At 37.5% G+C, this 22,952-nt stretch overlaps 1 protein-coding gene across 1 annotated transcript in view; it reads left to right on the forward strand.

Annotated features, from left to right (window-relative positions):
* Positions 1-22,952, forward strand: part of LOC115209887 (ceramide glucosyltransferase) — a 327,186-nt gene that overhangs the window by 75,451 nt on the left and 228,783 nt on the right. Inside the window, exon 2 of the mRNA XM_029778470.2 lies at positions 13,384-13,450. The gene's annotated coding sequence lies outside the window, so the exon portion shown is untranslated. The remainder of the gene's footprint in view (positions 1-13,383; positions 13,451-22,952) is intronic.

Below are 22,952 nucleotides of genomic sequence, written 5' to 3' on the forward strand. Positions count from 1 at the left end.
GGCCCAATGGTTGAAGGTCGCGCTTCACCACCTCATCACAGGTCATCCTGGGTCTACCACTTCCATAGGTTCCCTCTATTGCTTAGTTGTGACACTTTTTCACACAGCTGTCCTTATCCATGTCACCTCTGCTCAAATGATGTCAATGTAAAAAAACACACACACACGTGTGTGTGTGTGAGGGAGAGAAAGAGAAGATTCTTTGTTGTGTTCACCAATCAGATTTCACTTACAAGATATTGGTCAACCCAAGTCTATAGTTCCTAACCTGTGGTCCGCAGACCCTTGGTGGTCTGCAAAGGTAGTACTGGAAGTCCATGAACTAAATTCAAAATTTCATATGTATATATATATATATGTATGTATATATATGCCAGCATAAGGATAATCACATTAAAAGGGGTCTGTGGGAAAACTTATTTAAATAAAAGGTAGCAGAATACTCTGGTAGTGAAAAGGTAGCAGAATACTCTTACTACAGGTGTAATTCAGTGAGATTGAAACCAAAAACTCACTTTCGTGCAGTGAACCTCTTAGCCACCCAGCCTTATCTGTTCCTCTAAGCATTTATGCTTTCCTTTGTCTATTGAGATTCAGTTACATTTTACTTTTTACAGAATTTTCAATAATAATGCTTTATTCTTTCTCAACCTTGTAAAATCGACTCCATCTTTAAGTACGGAGGCATCAGTTAACTTCGTCTTTGAAGAGTTATATTTTTCTTGCATAACTAACTACTGTGGTTTATTTTCCTTAGGAAATTTATGACTTGTGAATTGTTTTCAGCTAATGAATCAAACACATTGCTGTTTATTTATCTCTCCATTGATCTATATGTTTGTCGACTGTCTATCTATCCATCTGTCTGTCTATCTTTCCTGTCTGTTTCTCTAGGCAGCTCTTTATCAGACCTTGTATCTGATAGAATATCTGTTTTTTGTCTGTTTATCTGTCTAATTACCTGTTAGTCCATATTACTGACTGTCTCGCTACCTCTGCCTGTCTGTCTTTTGTTTCTTTTCTAGCTATCTCTCAGTCTATATTCATTCGTTTTGCATCCAGTCTTCCATGCTAGCATGAGTTAGACATATATTATTGAGGCAATGTTTTATAGCTGGATGCCTTTCCTGTCACCAACTCTTATCTGTAAGGAATCTCTTATTTCACACATCTTGGAAAGTGCAAAGTGAGCAGATAATTTGTTGACAAGAGAAGTTGACAACAACACCATTCGTATCTAGTGACTTCTGTACAGCACAAATGTACACAGGTACACACATACATGTGCATGCATACTTACATATATACATACACATATACATATATGTCTATATATATATATATATATATATATATATATATATATATATATATATATATCACTGTGACAGACCAGGGTATCAGATGTTGCTACACATTGCTGGTCACAATGCGCTTCGCATTGTTTTAGCCTTCAAATAACGCTACCCCGCTAGATAAGTGAGCAGGCCAACAGAACAAAGAGTGAGAGAAAATTGTGGCGAAAAAGTACAGCAGGGATCGCCACCACCCCACTGCTGGAGCCTCGTGGAGCTTTTAGGTGTTTTCGCTCAATAAACACTCACAACACCTAGTCTGGGAATTGAAACCGCGATCCTATGACCGCAAGTCCGCTGCCCTAACCACTGGGCCATTGCACCTCCAATATATATATATTGTTGCTATTCTGTTAAACTGTTGTATGTCCAAATTTGGCTAAATATGTTGTTTTTTTTTCAATATTTATTTTTGCTTGCAATAGCAGGTTCTTTTGGTCAAAAGTGTAGTACAACGGTTTTGCTAATGAATGGGGGAAACTATTTTTTCATTTTTTGTAAAAGCAACATTTTGGACTTCAACACTTTTGCATATATATATATATATATATATTTCAAATTTACAGAAAAATAGATGGAGATAGGTGAGAACAACAAGCAAGGTGTACTAGTTTGTTTGACACTCTGGGAAAATGGAGAGAGAGAGAGAAAAAAAACAGAGTGGGAAAAAATGTGTCTGGATTAATGGTTTCACATGCTGCTTTTGTGCATATAATTTTGAGAAAAAAGAAATCAAATCAATGTTATGCACATTTTGGTGAACAAACACCATTTATTTCATATTTTGCACAAAGTTATGCAGTTTATACAATAAATTTAGTTCTTGTTCACTTCTTCAGGGATTATAATAATAATAATATAATAATAATAATAATAATCCTTTCTTTCATAGGCACAACTTGTTGCTTGCAGTCAACTGGGACAACTATGGGCATATTTCAGTCTATCAGATCTCATTCTTACAGTTCTCATTGGCCTACTCAAACCCTTCTGATCAGCCAACAAAGATTTTGACACATTGAAAAGGGAGTTATGAAATAAATGCTTAACCCTTTAGCATTTAAACTGGCCACATCAGGCTCAAACATCCTGCCTGCTTTATGCTCAAACTGGCTAGATCCATTCTCTCACACATTGTCTACAATTTCATCCTAAAATTAAGAAACATCATCATCATCATTGTTTAATGTTCGCTTTCCATGTTAGCATGGGTTGGACGATTTGACTGAGGCTGACGAACCTGATGGCTGCACCAGGCTCCAATCATGATCTGGCAGGGTTTCTACAGCTGGATGCCCTTCCTAATGCCAACCATTCCGAGAGTGTAGTGGGTGCTTTTACGTGCCACCAGCACAGGGGCCAGTCAGGCAGTACTGGCAATGACCTCGCTTGAATGTTTTTTCACGTGCCACCGGCACAAGTACTAGTAAGGCGACGCTGGTAACAATCACACTTGAATGGTGCCTTTTACGTGCCACTAGCATGAAAGCCAGTTAGCCGCTCTGGCAACGATCACGCTCGGATGGTGCTCTTAGTACCCCACGAGCATGGGGCACAAGTGCTAGTAAGGCGATGCTGGTAACGATCACATTCGAATGGTGTCTTTTATGTGCCACTGTACACATCATCAAAATCTCTAAGCTATGGGAAAACAAATGATTGATTAATAACAATGAATAAATAAGCATCAGATTTAACAGAGTAATTCAAATGTTAGAATGTTAAATAGATTTCATGCTGGTTTGCTTTTTATAAAGATTTCCTGATGAAATAATTATTTAGTTTTTCTCGTTTGTATTTGTATTGGAAGATTATTGATGTGAAACTGTGTGTTCAACCAGTTATTAATATATTTCGGGAAGGGCATTCTGCTAATAAAAATACATATTTTAGTTCTAGTGCTGTTATTTTATTAATAATTTATCAAAGTCTTTTGATACACATTTGCTACACATCTACACATAGCCTTCTCAATGATTTTTCTCTGATTGCTTGTCCCCTTGGTGTTTGGTCTTCATATTTGAAAACAACAGTAAGAGTGTAACAGTATGAAGGCTACAAATGTCTAGCTAATTAATTGACAAATCAATCAATAAAGAAATGTGTGTATATTTGTTGGCAAAATGATCCTCCCAAAGGATCAGCTGTAAGTGGAAAATTTACAATGTTGTTAGTGTTGAATAGAGTATCTTGTGGTATTTGTTTTGTCTCCCTGTGTTCCAGTTTTAAATCCCATTGAGATCAGCCTTGCCTTTCATCTTTTTCTTTTAAGTACTAGCCAGGGATAGTAGATTGACAGAATCATTGGAACAGTATCTATTTTTATGGTTTAACCCTTTTGTTACCAACTTGGCTGAAACCAGTTCTGGCTCAGAGAACAAATATCTTGTTTTCATAAGTTTTGAATTAAAATCTTCCACCAAACATATATGTTCCTAACACTAGCCTATGTTATATTTATATTTAATTGAAAGAAACACAGAGCATCTCAAAATAAATACAGTAACAAAAGGGTTAAGGTTTGTGAGTGTTAAATATTCCTCTGGATAAGATGTTAGTCTATTTTATCTTAAACCTGCAAATGACTTTGTCCCTACTTCTTACAGCTATTTTGTGTGTGTGTGTGCATGTTACCATATAGTCAGGCAAGGATGAACAGCACTGATGACACTTAATATTTTTCAGGTCTTCTAGTACTAGTTGTAGAAAAGGAGAAAGGTATACCCTAACTAAAGACTTGGCTCAAATGCTTGCAACAGAGTGATATCTACTAAAAGCTTCCGAAAAACCAGATAGTGGTAGTGTTAACCCTAGTCACGGATTAAGTGTCCCATCAAAGAACACAGAACATAAAGAGACAGATCAAATATCCATGTTCTAACAGTTTCTGCCAACCCAGTCCATTCTTTTCACTGAGATTTAAAAAGTGTCTTGCTTCTAAACAGATCCAAATGCATAATGGAGGATTGAACTCACAGAATGCAATATTTAGTAGTCCTATATTTTATCTTGGTCATTTTATAATCCCTGTCCCAGTATATTGCTGGTATATTATATCCACCTTACAGAAGTTAACCCTGTGATAGACTGGTGTTCTGTTCAGCTGGGAGTGCTGTAATCTCAATCATTTATATACTGTGAAAAACCAGATTAAACTTTGTCCTTAGGAATTCTTGGGCTTGTGAGAGGTCCACAACTTAATAGAGATTGGAATGCACACATACAAGCACATTTCAACCTATTTTTTTTATATCTATGTCAGCTTCATTTATTACTGTGTATTTATATGAAATGAATCTTGTACATTGTATTGTTTGGTGGTAGAAACATAACAGCATAATTTGACCCTTCCACAGGTCAGACTGCTTGCATACCTTGTATTTGACTCAGTAGCAGCAGCAGCAGTGGTAGTAGATAAATTGAATTGTTGTGCAAACATGGCTGTGTGGTTAAGATTCCTGCTTCCTAAGTATAAGGTCTTGGGTTCAATTCCAGTGTATGGTGCTTTGAGCAAGTGTCTTCTACTATACCCCGAGGCCAACCAGAGTCTTGAGAGTGAAATTCATAGACATAAACTGAAAGAAGCCTATCATATATTTATATAGATGGGTTCAATAGTTCTGCAGGCCTTGATGAGCAAGAGGACTGCTCCAAGCTCTATTGTCGTCTTTGGCATGATTTCTACAATGCTAATCACTTTACAGAGTGTACTGGGTGCTTTTTATGTGACACTAACACCAGTGAGATCACCAAGTAACTCACAAAACTAGGGAGGTGGCTTTATGATAAGTTACGAGAGGTTAAAGTATGATAGAGAGAGATAGGAACAAGTGTCGTGCTGTGAGGGGGAATATATAGTTAATATTTAATTATTTTTGACTTAATTATTAGTTGTTATGTCTGTATAATACTTGCCATGGAAATAATTGTTCAGCCATGTAGCTTCTGTACATCAAGAAACCTGTTATGCTCTGACCCTTTCTCTCATACCTTAACCTGTTGTCTCTTGGCATAAAGCTATCTCCTCTACTATAGCTTCCAACCCCCTCAATTGAAGGGGATCTTAGACTTGTAAGCTGTGTGGTTACCTCACTAGTACTAGTGGTATGGGAAAACCACCTAGTACATTCTGTAAAGCGGTTGGCATTAGGAAGGGCATCCAGCCATAGAAACTATACCAAAGCAGACATTAAAGTACAATGCAGTCTTTGGAACCATCTGATCCTATCAAACTGTTTGACCCTTTTAAAATAGTTGACATAAATTTACACATGCAATGTACATACTTTAAATTGGTCAATGTAATTATATGCTGCCTGACTTAAAACCTGTCGCCTGAGTTGTACCGGTCTAGCTGCCAACTGATTGGCTGATTAGATGTTTCATGTAAATATTTCCAATCCGATAGGCTGGTCCTATCACTCTGGCTCCATCAACTTTGTTGTTGCATCCTGTTTCATTCAAGTTACAATCATCGCGCCAAGCTACGCCACCTCACTGGTTGTTTCTGCCAGTTTAGGTGATGAATCGGAGAGCGAATATTTTCCTAGTTCAGAATCAGATGATCCCGATAGCGATGATGATATTCCAGTGAATCAAAGGTACAGACGGGCAGCAGTGAATAGCCCTGGACAACAGAATGTCATGTGGTGATCAAGAGACAATTTTGTCAGACAGCATGGGTTTACTGGTTTGCCTGGCATAAACGCAAATCTTGAACATGGAAGTTCGGCATCGGAAATCTTCCATGAGTTTCGACAGATGAAATGTTCCAATATACAGCGGATGAAATGAATGACTATGCTGAAAACCATTTCCAGCATGTCAGGCCTGGGCATGGCGGTGATTGGTTTCCAACCTCAGGGGACAAAAGTAAAGTTCTGCTTGCTCTACTGATACTGATTAGCATCGTAAAGAAACCGACCCTAGAATCATATTGGAATCGGGATCCAGCCACCTTTCTTTCCGGAAACGATGCCATGTGATCAATTTTTGGTGCTTCTTTGAAATCTACATTTCAACTCAGGCAAGAACCAGGATGATAGGCTGCACAAAATATATCCTATCATTGTTAAAGTGGCTGAAAATTTCAGAATGGTGTATGTCCCCAGACAGGACATTTGTACAGACAAGAGTTTGTGGAAATTCAAGGGAAGGCTCCGATTCAAACAATACAACCTGACCAAATGTGCCCACTTTGGAGTCAAGGTTTATAAAGTATACCAGTCAGCTGGCAGAGCCTGTGGGTACACATCGAATTACAAAATCTACATTGGTCAGGACATACTGGATCTTCCAGTGACTATTCAAGCATCAACTGATTTTATGTAGTTGCTGAATGAAAATTTATTTGACAAAGGCAGCAATATTTATATGGACAACTGGTTTTCCAGGCCAGACTTCTTCCTGCAGCTGCAGGCAAAGAGGACTAATGCCTTTGAAAGGAGGAAACAGCATACTGATGGACCGATAGTAGCATTCTTGCTCTAGTGTGGCATGACATGAAAAACATTTACATGTTATCCACACTGCATTCTGCAAGCATGAAGGACATTAGGAAACAAGATGTGGACAGTAATGCCATAGTGAAACTGTGTGTAGTTGTTTCATACAATGAAGGGATGGGTGGAGTCGATTGCTCAGATCAGGTGGTGATGACACAAATTGGTGAGAAAGTCTGTGAAATGAACCAAAAATTTTCTTGTATATAGTTGAGATGTGTGTCGTAAACTCACATTTGATTTGGCAGATGCTTGGCAGTGTGGGGGATAGATTGACATTCAGGAATCTTTTGTTCCATGAAATGATAGAAGCATCAGACCTGAAAAAGTACAGAAAGCATGGACGTCCTCATGTCAGACTCTCTCCTCACCACATGGTGAAGGGATGTGGGCATTTTCCACGACTGTTTACCTCGACCATGTAAAAGACAAATGCTTCAATGAGATTCACAGTATGTAAAGTTAAAGGGAAACGCAAGGCAACTAGATACCATTGTTCACAATGTGATATGCTGCCTTGTTTTGAATTCTACCACACTAAAGTCAATTTTTGAATTCACCTGATTGTAAATTCATGAAGTTGATCTGACTTGTGCTGTTGAGTGATCTTTTTCAGGAACGATACTGCATAAGCGTCCTGCACAAGTATATAGTTTAGGTAAATAAGCAGTACTGACATTAAAGTGGCTGACATAAATATATGCTGAACGTTATATTGCACTGAGTGCTGACCTCAATCAGAGTGATTACTGTTGCCATGCACAGGCAGCCAACTGAATCACTGCTGTAAACTGGTTAAAGTGGTTGATGTAAATATACACTGAAGCATTGTCATGTCCTAATTGCTGATTTCAGCTGAGATGATAACTGTCAATGCAACCTTTTTGCTTGATAAAAAGAAAAACATTGTCATGGGGTTAATCCATGCCAGTATGGAATACAGATGTCAAATTCTACTATTGATGATTGAAATTTTCATGTTTTCCACATTAAATGATTATTGAGAAACAGATATTAATCTGATATAATCCATATAAACCAAACAGAAGTTATCAAATGTATGGACAGAATAAAAAATGCTTCTTCCTATATTGTTTTTAAGTTAACCATGTAGTTGCCCACTTTTGCATATTTGAACATGTAGCTGCCCACTTTTGCATCTCTAAACATGTGGCTGCCCACTTTTGCATCTCTAAACATGTGGCTGCCCACTTTTGCATCTCTAAACATGTGGCTGCTCACTTTTGCATCTCTAAACATGTGGCTGCTCACGTTTGCATCTCTAAACATGTGGCTGCTCACTTTTGCATCTCTAAACATGTGGCTGCCCACTTTTGCATCTCTAAACATGTGGCCGCCCACTTTTGCATCTCTAAACATGTGGCTGCTCACTTTTGCATCTCTAAACATGTGGCCACTCACTTTTGCATCTCTAAACATGTGGCTGCCCACTTTTGCATCTCTAAACATGTGGCTGCCCACTTTTGCATCTGTAAACATGTGGCTGCTCACGTTTGCATCTGTAAACATGTGGCTGCCCACTTTTGCATCTGTAAACATGTGGCTGCCCACTTTTGCATCTGTAAACATGTGGCCGCCCACTTTTGCATCTCTAAACATGTGGCTGCTCACTTATGCATCTTCCAACAAAATGGCACCCACTAAAGTGTTCTTGCTTATTCAAAGGGTTAAGGACTTGTTTGTCTCATCTTTATGTCATTATTAGAGCTAAGATTTTAAGGACCTGATATGGTAAAATTGTGTTAAATGTTTCCTGACCTACTACTTACTCTCCTTCAGAATCTCTTATGTCAAGTCTTGTTTAACTCCTGTCACATACACCTTTCCACTTAACTTTCTAATAGTCTCACCTGCATAAATGTGTTGGCCTATTTCTGAACCTACTGATTATACATGAAACATTTTATTATATATAATCTAAATGCAGTGTCAGCACATTGTTGTTTCCAATATGCTATTCAAATAACGGAACCGCATAATTCATAGTTCATCCAAGTAAGCATATAATAAAAATCTGTTTTTGTTCTTTAATAGTCTAAATTTTGGGTGTGTTCCTTGTGATATACAAAAGTATACTCCAGTATAAAGGTATATCAAATATTTAACAAGCACAAAAGGTTTGTTAACTAGAATCTCAAACAAAGTTAAATTGTTCTTCACTTCATTGTTCTATCTTACTGTCATTTTTATTCTGAAATTCATGTGACAAATCTTTGCTTTCATTTCATCTGCAAATGGTGCTTCAAACTTCTTTATATTGTCTCAGGCTATGACACTTAGACATTGTTCCATTGTACTCAGTTCAAGATAGATTAAAGTTTTCATGTGATGACAAATGGTCTTTAACTTCCTAGATTTCATGGGATTATAAGAACTTTGAATAAGTTCCATTCTTTGTGTTTGGTAGGAAAACTCTGTATATGAGTGCTCAACAAAACATTCTGTAGGTCTATGAAATTTATAATGATAGTACTTTATTATTATTATTATTATTATTATTGAATGAGAGAGCAGTACATGTCCTCAAAGTGACACTGGGGTACAATGATACGAAACCCAGTATACCCATCTTGACTACCTAACTGATAAGGGTTCACTAGGCACACACATCACACCCATATGTGCACAACATGGTGATCTTATTTCAAGATAAATAGTCCATGACCCTGCAGGTGGAGCCCAGTTAGAATTTTCTTCAGGTCAAGTAGCCCATCCTACTGAAAAGGTCCCTGAATAAGGGTTGTTTGAGGATGATGAATGAAGCACCCATGTTTCCAGAGGTGAATTATTCAAACCCGAAAAACTTCTTCTCAACACATGTCTATGATGCTCCCCAACTACTCCTGCTCACAATCAGAGATGCACCTGTCGTCAGCCACTAATGGACATGCCCAACTGGTTAAGCTCAAGCAACTGACACAAATCTGCAGTATTGAGCAGAATATTTGCTGTCGCCCATCTTTTACATCAAGACAAAACATGTAAATGTTAACACTTCCCAATCAAGATCAGAAGTCATCCAACCCATACCAGCATGGAAAATGGGTGTTAGATGAGGATGAGGATTATGATGATGATTATGATTATGATTGTTGTTGATTTTGTTTTGTAGAAATACATTCAGAAAGTTATCCGCTCACAGATGAGAGGAAACTTTGCCAGCCGTTGTTATTAATAGGAAAGAAAGAACAAAGATCCGTTTTCAGGAATCACTAGTCTGTACCCACCACCTCTCAGATACTATTAGAGTAAGTTTTATTTGTTACAATGGTAATACATTTGGTTAATAAGCACTCTGTGGGCATGTGTGTGTGTGTACATGTACTAGTGTTTGTGTGTGTGAGTCTGTGTGTATATGTATGCTTTTGTGTGTGTGTATATGTATGCATGTCTGTGTGTGTGCTTGTGTGTGTGTGTACATGTACTAGTGTTTGTGTGTGTGAGTCTGTGTGTGTATGTATGCTTTTGTGTGTGTGTATATGTATGCATGTCTGTGTGTGGGCATGTGTGTGTGTGTACATGTACTAGTGTTTGTGTGTGTGAGTCTGTGTGTGTATGTATGCTTTTGTGTGTGTGTATATGTATGCATGTCTGTGTGTGGGCATGTGTGTGTGTGTACATGTACTAGTGTTTGTGTGTGTGAGTCTGTGTGTGTATGTATGCTTTTGTGTGTGTGTATATGTATGCATGTCTGTGTGTGCATGTGTGTGTGTGTGCATATATGCTTGTCTGTGTGTGTATGTATGCTTATCTGTGTGTGTATGTATGCTTGTCTCTGTGTGTATGTTTGTATGTATCTGTGTATGCTTGAGTGTGTGTGTGTGCATGTATGCTTGTGTGTATGTGTGTATGCTTGAGTGTGTGTGTGTGTGCATGTATGCTTGTGTGTATGTGTGTATGCTTGAGTGTGTGTGTGTGTGCATGTATGCTTGTGTGTATGTGTGTATGCTTGAGTGTGTGTGTGTGTGCATGTATGCTTGTGTGTATGTGTGTATGCTTGAGTGTGTGTGTGTGTGCATGTATGCTTGTGTGTATGTGTGTATGCTTGAGTGTGTGTGTGTGTGCATGTATGCTTGTGTGTATGTGTGTATGCTTGAGTGTGTGTGTGTGTGTGCATGTATGCTTGCCTGTGTGTGTGTATGTATGTATGTATGCTTGTCTCTGTATGCATGCTTGTCTGTGTGTGTAGTTATGCATGCGTATATGCTCACACACACATGCATGCAAATCTATGTGTATTTTTGTGTGAGTGTTTACATGTTTTTGTGTTGTACGTGTGTGCATGTTTGTGTCTATGTATTGTGCAGTTAGGAATGCATGTATGCATGCACTCAGGTTTATGAAGAGTATCTGCATTTTTTTATATATATATATATGTGTGTGTGTGTGTGTGTGTGTGTGTGTGTGCCTCTGTATGTAAGTGTTTGTGTATATGTCTGTGTGTGTGTGTGTGTGTGTGCCTCTGTATGTAAGTGTTTGTGTATATGTCTGTGTTTGTGTGTGTGTGTGTGCCTCTGTATGTGAGTGTTTGTGTATATGTCTGTGTTTGTGTGTGTGCCTCTGTATGTAAGTGTTTGTGTATATGTCTGTGTTTGTGTGTGTGCCTCTGTATGTGAGTGTTCGTGTATATGTCTGTGTTTGTGTGTGTGTGTGTGCCTCTGTATGTGAGTGTTTGTGTATATGTCTGTGTTTGTGTGTGTGCCTCTGTATGTAAGTGTTTGTGTATATGTCTGTGTTTGTGTGTGTGCCTCTGTATGTAAGTGTTTGTGTATATGTCTGTGTTTGTGTGTGTGTGTGTGCCTCTGTATGTGAGTGTTCATGTATATGTCTGTGTTTGACTGTGTGCATGTGTGTTTATGTGTTAGAGATTGCAGTATTTGAGTGATATCGGAAGAATGGGGTGAGCCAAACTTAGGAAAGCTGTTTAACAACAAGAAACCAGAACCACCACCACCACTGGTACAATCTACCTCCTCCTCACAACCACCACCATCATCATCATCATCATTATCAACAGCAACAACAATAAAGACCTGTGAAGTGGCAAAAAAAAATGTAAAAGAAAGGAAGCACTCTGGAAATATGAAATCTGATCTGGGTAATGGAAGGGGGGGGGGGAGAAACAAAAGATATCTCTGTTTTCTATAAGACTGAGAAGTGGGGGGTGTATATTAGTTGTAATGTTATTTTCAGTGTTGACGTATTTTGGTGGCCCAGGAAGGATGTATGTAAGAATGGTAAGGGTAAAGATATTTTTTACAAAAGGTGGGGAGTGAGTGGTAACCATCAAAATCATGGAAAAGAAAAAATAATAAAGGGTTACATTGATATCCTTCAATGGATTTATTGTTAACCAAACTAACTTTCCATAGTGTCTTAAGAAAAGCCAGATCCATCAATCCTAGATAGTATTTTGTATATTTTTCAAAATTTCATTTATTTGATTTTGTTGGAGTTGTTTACCTTAGCTGGGTCTTTTTTCTTTTTTTTTGGAGATTTTAAATGCCCCATTGTGAAAGTTTTGTTTCCTCGTTCCTTAATAATGACAGTTAATCAAAGTTTCCATCATGCTATATATCTGTTGATGTAAATTTTTGGATGCCTTTCCTGTTGCCAATCCTCACCTTTTTCCTAATAAGGTAATATTAGGAAATGTCTTTTAAAGATTTTGAAATGAAGGACACTGCTTACATAACAGTGTGCCTGTTTACAACCGTTACATGATGGCAAGACAAGGAGACTGTAACACACACACACACACACACACACACATGAATGTAAACACACCAGCATCGGTTGTCAAGTGATGTTGGGGGACAAACACAGACACACAAATATATATACACACACACACACACACATACATATACACTCATATATATGACGGGCTTCTTTCATTTTCCATCTACCAAATCCACTCACAAGGCTTTGGTCGGCCCGAGGCTTTAGTAGAAGACACTTGCCCAAGTGCCATGCAGTGGGACTGAACCCAGAACAATGTGGTTGGTAAGCAAGCTACTTACCACGCAGCCACTCCTAGATAACATAATTAACCCATTAGCCTTCAAATTACTCTCTCTAATTTATTGCTTATTTTTTCACATTGTTTTGTATTAATCATGCATTATTTTGTAGCTTTGAGATTTTGTTGATGTGGTTGTCTGTCTACTTTTTGAATGACATTGCAGTGTAGGTGTTAAAAACTGGATCTGGCTGGTTTGAACATAAAACTGCCAGAATATTTAAGCCAGATATCGCTAGTTTAAATATTTGAACATAAATCTGCTAGAATATTTAAACCACATATGGCTGGTTTAAATACTAAAGGATTAAATGAAGTATTAGATAGTGTAAAGCAGTTGGGTCAAATTCATTTGGCTTTGCAGGCCATATTGTCTTTTGGGCTAGTCCTTAGAGTGGGAAGGGAGACAGACTTTGTTCAAATGAATGCATACAATTCTAATCCTTCAGCTTCTTCTATTTCTTTTTCTTGTTTCATTCATTAGACTGTGGTCATGCTGGAGCACTGCATGTCAGCAGACAACCATTGGATATATTTTACATCATATAAGGGTAAGATACACAATTTTTCTGCTCTTTTCGTGGCTATACTGTATTTGAAATATTATTTTCTTGTCTGTATAATATGGTTCACATTCAATATTTCCAAAAAGACAAAAAGAAAATGTTTGTTTACATATGTTGTTGCATATATATATATATATATATACACAGTGGGGTGCAAAAGTAGATATACAGTAAGTATCACATCAATGTTATAATAAATTTATTAAAATTATTAGCATGTTAAATTAGTTAGCCTCATTTTTGATGTTTTCAGTGTCATTAGTCACAATAGTACATTAATCAAAACTATAATACTTTTGTTGTAACTTTTAGTTTTTTGATAAAAATAAATGAGTATTGTACATATTTTATTTGTTTCATAACTGTATACCTACTTTTGCACCACCCTGTATATATATATATATATATATATATATATATATATATATATATATATAATCATCATCATTGTTTAATGTCTGCTGCTTTTTTCACCATTCCATAGCAAAGCCATTGTACTACACTTTGACAATTTTTGATATTTTGGCATCTGAAGCAGCTGGAGATACAATAGTTTGACCCAAAGACCTGGCTATTGCAAGTAAAAATAAATATTGGAAAAACGCTTTTGGCCAAATTTGGACAAACAACAGTTTAACATAATAGCAACAATATATATATATATATATATATATATATATATATATATATATATATATATATATATATAGAGAGAGAGAGAGAGAGAGAGAGAGAGAGAGAGAGAGAGAGAGAGAGAGTGGTTTGGGCAGCGGACTCATGGTTGTAGGATCGCAGTTTCGATTCCCAAATCGGGCATTGAGTGAAAACTCTTAAAGCTCCACAAAGCTCCAGCAGGGGGTGGTGGTGAACCCTGCTGTACTCTTTCACCACAACTTTCTCTCACTCTTTCTTCCTATTTCTGTTGTACCTGTATTTCAGAGGGCCAACTGGAACCCTTGTCGTTTTAACTGACGGAGTGCCGTAGTATATATATATATATATAAATTTAAAATGAGGTTGAGAAATTAGATATTAATTTGATCAACATCGATTTCTCACCAATGGTCTATGTTAATTAAATTATATATATATATGAGTTCAGCAAAATTTAGATTCAAATGAATATGGTACTTAAGTTAGATACACCAGAATTTTGAATGGTGTTATCCATATAAATCCACGGGGTGATTATAATCAAAATAAGCAACAAGAATAATTTTGGTTATTCTTGTTGCTTATTTTGATTATAAATATATATATATATATATATATAGAGAGAGAGAGAGAGAGAGACAGACAAATAAATGAATGTTTGCAAATACCATGTCTTGTTACTGATTGGTTGGTTAACAAACCCTTGCTTATTCAGACTTAGTCATCTGCAGACCCATTATAATATTTTTGTTTAAACTGCGGTTTTGTTTTTTGCTCAACTTGATACATTGGTCTGGTAAATTGCATCTCTTCCTTTTTTTGTGCATTAATTTTTACTTTTTGTGTTTTGTTTATTTTTTTCTATTGTTTACATATATATTTTTATCAGATATGTAATAGAACCTTAATATTTAGATGAGGCTTCTGTGAGAAAATGTGTTTAAAGAGGTGTTTATGTGTGAACTCTGTGTGTGTGTGTGTGGGAGGGTAGGTTGTTTATGCATGTATTTCTGTATTGGGATGTTTATATGCATGTGTGTATCAGTAATCAATAGCATCTAACAATATATATATATATATATATATATATACACTGTTATGCCTGTATTTGCATCATCACTATCAACATCTTCATCATCCTGATCACCACCACCGCAACCATCGCCATCATTCTCACTGTCATTAGCATTATTGCTCATCATCAGCTTTACTCTTCTCACCACCACCACCTCCACCATCATCATTATTCCCATCCTTTCCACTTCTACTGAGGACATTAGTTGCTCTGGGAATTCGAATTATGTCCCCCAACTGCTGATAAAGTTTGGTTCCTTTGTTCCCTCCCCACTACTCCCTCACCGCCACTCCCTTTAGTGATGCCCACCCGGATTCTGTTACAAATGTTGCATGTGTATGGAGCGTCAGGGGTATTTTTTGACCTTTCTTTCTCTCTGTAGAGTTTTTACACATGCCCACTAAATGTAGGGAGGTTCACAGAAGTGTGGATTTTTACAGGTTGAGAAAGATTTACCATCATTTGCTGGTGGAGGAAAATAATGGTCAGCTTGACCTTCAGAATGCAGTATTATTTCAGTATCATGGTGCAGGCATGGCTGTGTAGTTAAGAAGCTCACTTTGCAATCTCATGGTTTCAAGTTCAGTTCTGCTGCATGGCATCTTGGGCAAGTGTATTTGGCAAATGCTTTGTGGGTGAATTTGGTACATGGCCACTATGCAGAAGATTGTCTCATATTTACACATGAGTGTGTGTGTGTGTGTGACCAGTAGTGACCCATGCATACCAGCTTCCCCTCTCCACACCATGAATATTATCCAAAGGAAAGGCAAAGCTTGATACAACTTGGTGCTTGTGGCATTGCATTTCATTTCTACAGCTGAGTGAACTGGAGCAACATGAAATAAAGTGTTTTGCTCAAGAACACAACATGCACCCCAGTCCAGGAATTGTACTCACTACCTCGTGATTGTGAGACCGACACTCTAACCACTGAGACATGCACCTTCATGAGTAATAATCACACCATTATGAGCATAGCTTTTGCACCAAAAACCAATATGAGAGTTTCTCTCTTGGAATCTACCACAGTATAATTTGTTCTAACAGAGCATTCACATTTAACTTTGGTATTCCTTTAGAACCCACATCTTATAATACAGAATAAGCACCATTTATATCTTCACTTGGATCTTTTCTCTTTGGCTGTCAATTTTCAATCCATTCAAATTATTTTCCTATTCAGTGTAATAATGTAGTTTTATATGCTAATCAATGCCATGAAATTCCTTTTTGCCATAAATCAATAGATACAAAGTTATTAGCTTTTAAAATTTGCAAATAATAGTTAATTTTAGCCAATCGTAAGCCAAAGACACATTCATACCTGTTTTAATAGTAACAAACCAAACATGAGAACCCTTTTGGCTGTGAGAGAGCATGTGTTGATGAATATATTCTATGTGAAAGTATGTGCGTCGATGCTGTGTTCTGCTGCTTGTGCTCTGGTCAAGGGATGTGTTAAAAATAACTAGACCTTAAATCATGCACCTTCAGTTTTTTGGCAGGAGCGGGGTTGCATTATTGTATAAATTCCCAAGTGTAGAATACAAATTAGTAAAAATTTTCTGAAAATTCCAAAAAATAAAAAGAAAGTTATGAGGAGTTAAATGTCGTGCATAAAGCAGAAATTGATTTATTTACTGTTTCATATTAAAACCCATCATGTACAAAATGACAGCTTCCAAATCTTGTTTTCTGACTGGGTGAAAATTTCCTGGAAAAAGTAAAATATCTCCTGTGATTCAGCTTGGAAAACTAAATTAATACACCCACTACACTCTGAGTGGTTGGCGTTAGGAAAGGCATCCAACTGTAGAAACCTTGCCAGATCAGATTGGAGCTTGGTGCAGCCTCCCGGTTTGCAAGTCCTCAATCAAACCGTCCAACTCATGCCAGCATGGAAAGCAGACGTTAAATGATGATGATAATGACACCAAATTTTAAAATTTTCAATAAACTTTGAAATTTCTACAGTTACATTCAAACAGAAAAGATCATTTTGTTTAACTCAGTAGTTCTCAACTGGGGTCCATAGAAGATTTTTGGAGATCTGCACAACAAAATTGTAGATGCACAATTTTAAGGATCCCTAAAAAAAAATTGCATTAGATGTATTTATTTGTATGTACTGCAAGTAGCCATGAGGTTTCTTTCTCTTACATTTTACATAGTTCAACCTACACAAGTTAATGTGTGAAAAACAAAATAGGAATTTTGAAAGAAGTTTCTATAAAACTAGTTTTTAGACAGTGAATGGATATGGTGGGAGCCACCAGAATGAAATAGTAATCAAAGGGGTCCATTGATAAAAAATGGTTGAGAACCCTGACTTAACTCCTTAAACATTAGTATTTAAACTGGTCATATCCAACCCAAATTTTTTATCCATTTTATGCTCAAACCAGTCAGATCCAGCCACTTACACCTACCCTAAAATGTCATTCTTAAAATACACAATCAGATCATCAAAATCTTGATGCTATGAGACAATGCATGGTTTCTTAAAAACAATGTGAATAAAACAATAAATTTGACAAAATAATCAAAAGGTTGACTTGTTCCTTTCCATTCTTTCAAGGAGCCGCTTTTGCCATCTTTCTTGGTACCTTTATTTTTTATTGGAATTCCATCCACTTTAATTCAATCACCACTCCCATTGCTTTTATACTTGTGTATGTTTTTGTATTTATGTCTGTGGCTAGTCTTAGATATTTCTGTCATGTTTTTTCCACCACATCACCCCCCCCCCCCACACACACACATACACACATTTCCATTTCTATCATCATCATCATCATTACCATTATCATCAGTAGTAGCAGCTTCTTCATCACATTTAGCATCATGATGATGATGATGATGTTATAGTTGTCATGATCATCCTTTATTTCTTTCAACAAAGCCTCTCCTCCTCTCTTCCCCCTTTCCTTCTTTACCTCTACCCCTTTCTTCCAAGTATTTATTTATTATACTTCCTAGGCAGCTTCCTTCCTGGTTGGGGGTCATTTATTTTATCCAAGGGGCTATTATTCTACCCGCCACTCCTTCCTCTAACACATGCTATACCTACTATAAGGCCCTTCATCTTCCCCATAGCCCCTTAAACTAAAGGGTAATCATCTTCATGGGATGATATGGAAGAGGGAGCTGTATGCTATCTCCTTAAAAGATAACCCAAAGGGTCAAAAGTTAGGTCAAAGTCCCCCCCACCAAATCAGTCAGTATTAAATTAGGGTCTTGTAAATGTAAGTATGGAGATAAAGCTTTTTGGGGGGAGGACCCCTGCTGTTTGATGTTTATTACTTTGAAAGCTAGAAGAAAAAGGACCCTATCATGTCTTCAACCAGGTCTTTCATTTTCTGGACCCCTTTTACGCTTTCTTCAGTTAACCAATGTTCTGATCAGAGTGATTTTGTGTGTGTGTGTGTGTGTGTGAGAGAGAGAGAAAGAAGGATAGAGAGCAAGACAGACAGACAGAAAGTGTATGCATGTGAAAGAAAGTGAGATAGAAAGTGTGTGTGTGTGAAAGAGAGAGCGAGAGAGAGAAAGAGTGAGAAGGATAGAGAGCATGAGATAGACAGAAAGTTTATGTATGTGAGACAAAGAGAGATAGAAAATGTGTGTGGGAGAGAGAGAGAGACAGACAGACAGAAAGTTTGTGTATGTGAGAGAGCACCACCTTTAGTTGAACCAACTAACCCCAGGACTTATTCTCTGTAAGCATAGTACTTATTCTGGTTTCTTTTGCTGAACTGCTAAGTTATGGGGACGTAAACATACCAACATCAGTTGTCAAGCGATTGTGAGGAGACAAACACAGACATACTAACATATACATACATACTAATATATATATATATATATATATATATACATACACAACAGGCTTCTTTCAGTTTCTGTCTACCAAATCCAATCACAAGACTTTGGTCAGCCTGAGGCTATAGTAGAAGACACTTGCACAAGGTGCTACACAGTAGGACTGAACCTGAAACCATGTGGTCAGGAAGCAAGCTTCTTACCACACAGCCACACCTGCACCTATGTTTAATTTGTTTCAGCCTTTGGACTGCAGCCGTACTAACAGACCACCTTGAAGGATTTAGTCAAATAAATTGACGCCAAGACTTGTTTTACTTAACATCTCTTACTTATTCTTCAGTCTCTGTTCCCAAAAGCTATGGGATGCGAACCTGTGGTTTTCAACCAGGATTCATATGACCCTTGGGGATCCATATGAGATTTTGCTGTTAAATTTTGTGTGCAATAAATTGGTCATGCTTCTACAGTACACAAAATACTTTAATTAAAAAAATATAATGGGATTCTTTAAACATCAAATGGCTATGAGGATCCACCTGAGTAAAATAGGAACTAAATGGATCCAAGGGCAAAAAACAGTTTGAGAAACACTAATGTAAGCAAGCCAACACCAGTTGTCAAGCTGAGAACAAGCAGAAAGAGAGAGAGAGAGACACACACACACACATGTGATGGGCTTCCATACAATTTCCAGCTACTAAATTTACTCACAAGGCATTAATTGACTTGGGGATAGAGTACAAGCCCAAGGTGCCATGCAATGGGACTGAACCCAAAACCATGTAGTTGTAAATCAAGCTTCTTAACCATACTGGTACTCTGTCGGTTATGACAACAAGTATTCCAGCTGATCCAATCAATGGAACAGCCTGCTCATGAAATTAATGTGCATGTGGCTGAGCACTCCACAGACACGTGTACCCTTAATGTAGTTCTCAAGGAGATTCAGCGTGACCCAGAATGTGACAAGGCTTGATTCTTTGAAATACAGATACAACTCATATTTTCCAGCTGAGTGGAATGGAGCAATGAGAAATAAAGTGTCTTGCTCAAGAGACACAACATGCTGACAGGAATTGAACTCCTGACCTTACGATTACGAGCTAAATATCCTAACCAATAAGCCATGTATCTTCACTTCTTAACCATACACAAATGCCGTAAAGTTTTCCTAATTGCAACATAGATATTTCTTAAACTTCTGCAAGTCTAACTGAAGAATGGATTTTGGATTGGACAATTTCGAAGAACAGTGCAGTATTTTAGAATTACTCATCACTTCTTCTTTGACAATACATCGGTGCCAAGATGTCTGGAACTTGCAACAGACATACTGTAAAGGTAACTGGATACTATGGCCAAATCCTTTTATTTGCCACTTTATCTCTTTCATCTCTTTATATCAAATCTAACACATTAATCTTGTTCTTTCCTAACTTTCAACTCCTTTTAAGAAGTCTAGGAATTTCAATGGCACACACACAGACGTACACACACACACATGCATGCACACATGCGCACACACACACATGCATGCACACATGCGCACACACACACATGCATGCACACATGCGCACACACACTCATCATTGTAACTCATTGATGTTTTTTATTCTTTTATTTGTTTTAATCTGTTGATTGTGGCCATGCTGGAGCATTGCCTTAAGGAGTTTTATTCGAAGAAATTGACCCCAGGACTTATCCTTTGTCAGCCTAGTAATTATTCTATTGGCCTCTTTCGTTGAACTGCTAAGTACAGGGACATAAACACACCAACATCGGTTGTCAAGTGATAGGGTGGGGGACAAGCACAGACACACACACACACACACACACACACACACACACACACACACACACACACACACACACACACACACACACACACACATGATGGGCTTCTTTCAGTTGCTGTCTATCAAACCCACTCACAAGGCTCTGGTTGGCCCAAGGCTATAGTAGCAGACACTTGCCCAAGGTGCCACACAGTGGGACTGAACCCTGAACCATATGGTTAGGAAGCAAGCTTCTTACCATACAACCATGCTCGTGTCTATATATTCATCTGTCTGTCTGCCTGTCTATCTAGCCATCTCCTTTGCCGTCTGTCTGTCTGTCTGCCTCACTCATCTTTTCATCTTTTACTTGTTTCAGTCATTTGATAGCAGCCATATTGGGGTGCTTAATTGAACAAAACCAATTTTAGTTCAATGTCTTAAGTCTGATGTGTATTCCATCAGTCTTTTTTGTCAAACTGCAAGGTTATGGAGACATAAAAAAACAACACCAGTTGTCAAGCTATGGATGAACTAGCACAAAAACACATGCACATATGTAATAAAAACATATGAATGGATTGCTTTCATCCAACCCATGCTAGTCGTCCAACCCATGCTAGCTTCATCCAACCCATGCTAGCATGGAAAACGGACATTAAACGATGATGATGATGATGAGAACATTCATAAGACTACACAGTATGTCATGCAAATCTCAACTCATCGGGCTTATGAAATAAACTATTGAACAGTGACATGTTTTATCAACAGATGATTAATAAATAAAATTCCTAATCAGAATTACCAACATTTAAGAAATGTAAGGTTGGAGGAGACTACAATCTGTCAACCCACAAGGGTGGATAGCAGAAAGAGGTTGTAACTTAAAGAGTAGTTAGAGAGATTTCTATTCAAAGGATGTCATTAAACCTAGCAACCTTGCTCATAAAGGCTGGTAATGGCAAAATATGACTGGATCTTTGTCAAACTGTCCAGCTCATGCCAACATGGAACATAGGCATTAAATGATGATGATGATGATATATGTTTATCAACATGTGTGTATTATAAAGTGATGATTTAAAGTGGTTTGACAATTTAGCATCTATTTTCAGCATATAGGCATGGTCCTCTCTGTGTATTTTATACTATTATAAATCTCTGTATATTAATTTACCTAAACAGGTCTATTTTATATGCTGGCCATTGATAAAAATTTTAAATAATTTTATCCTTTATTTTTATATATATATATGATTGACTGCTAGCTCCAAAGTTTTTTATTCTCTGTCTGTTTATTTCTTCGTGTTCCTTTCTGTTGAAGAGCATAGGCTCAAAACATAAAAGACTTCCTCACTTTCCTGAGCATTAAATTAATACACCTGTGTGTTGTTTATTTATACACCTGTTTTTGTCTTTTGTTTTTCTGTAAATTTCAACTATATACATACATACATACATACATATATATATATATATATATATACACACACACACACATTACCATCATCATCATCCAACGCCAAGCACTCTGAGAGTGTAGTGGGTGCTTTTTACATGCCACCGGCATGGGAGCCAGTCAGTCAGCACTGGCATCAGCCACGTTTGGATGGTGCTTTTTACATGCTGGACTTCCACACAGCTCCAAATTGACAAATTTGCTTTCAATGCATTGTTCTGCCTTGGGTTTTATTAGAGGACAACTGCCCTCAGTGCTGATCTTAAGGACTGAACCTGAAACGACTTAGTTGTAAAACAAGCATCTTAACGATGCAGCCATGCCTGCCCCTGAAACATTTTTTAGGAAAAAATTGAACCAGGGAAAACAATATCTGATAATAATGGTGACTGAGTTTTAGTTTACCATTTACTTGTGTTAGTCATTAGACTGTGGCCATGCTGGGGCACCACCTTAAAGGGTTTTAGTTGAACAAATCAACCCCAAGACTTGTTTTTATGCCTGGTACCTCTTCTTTTGGTCTCTTTTGCTGAACTGTTATGTGGATGTAGACAAACCCACACTAATTGTTATCTGATAATGGGAAACACACAAACACACACAGTGGGCTTGTTTTAATTTCCATCTACCAAATCCATTCACAAGTCTTTGGTTGACCCAAAGACTTAGTAGAAGACACTTGTCCAAGGTGCCATG

The sequence above is a fragment of the Octopus sinensis genome, linkage group LG3, assembly GCF_006345805.1.
Source record: "Octopus sinensis linkage group LG3, ASM634580v1, whole genome shotgun sequence".
Taxonomy (NCBI): domain Eukaryota; kingdom Metazoa; phylum Mollusca; class Cephalopoda; order Octopoda; family Octopodidae; genus Octopus; species Octopus sinensis.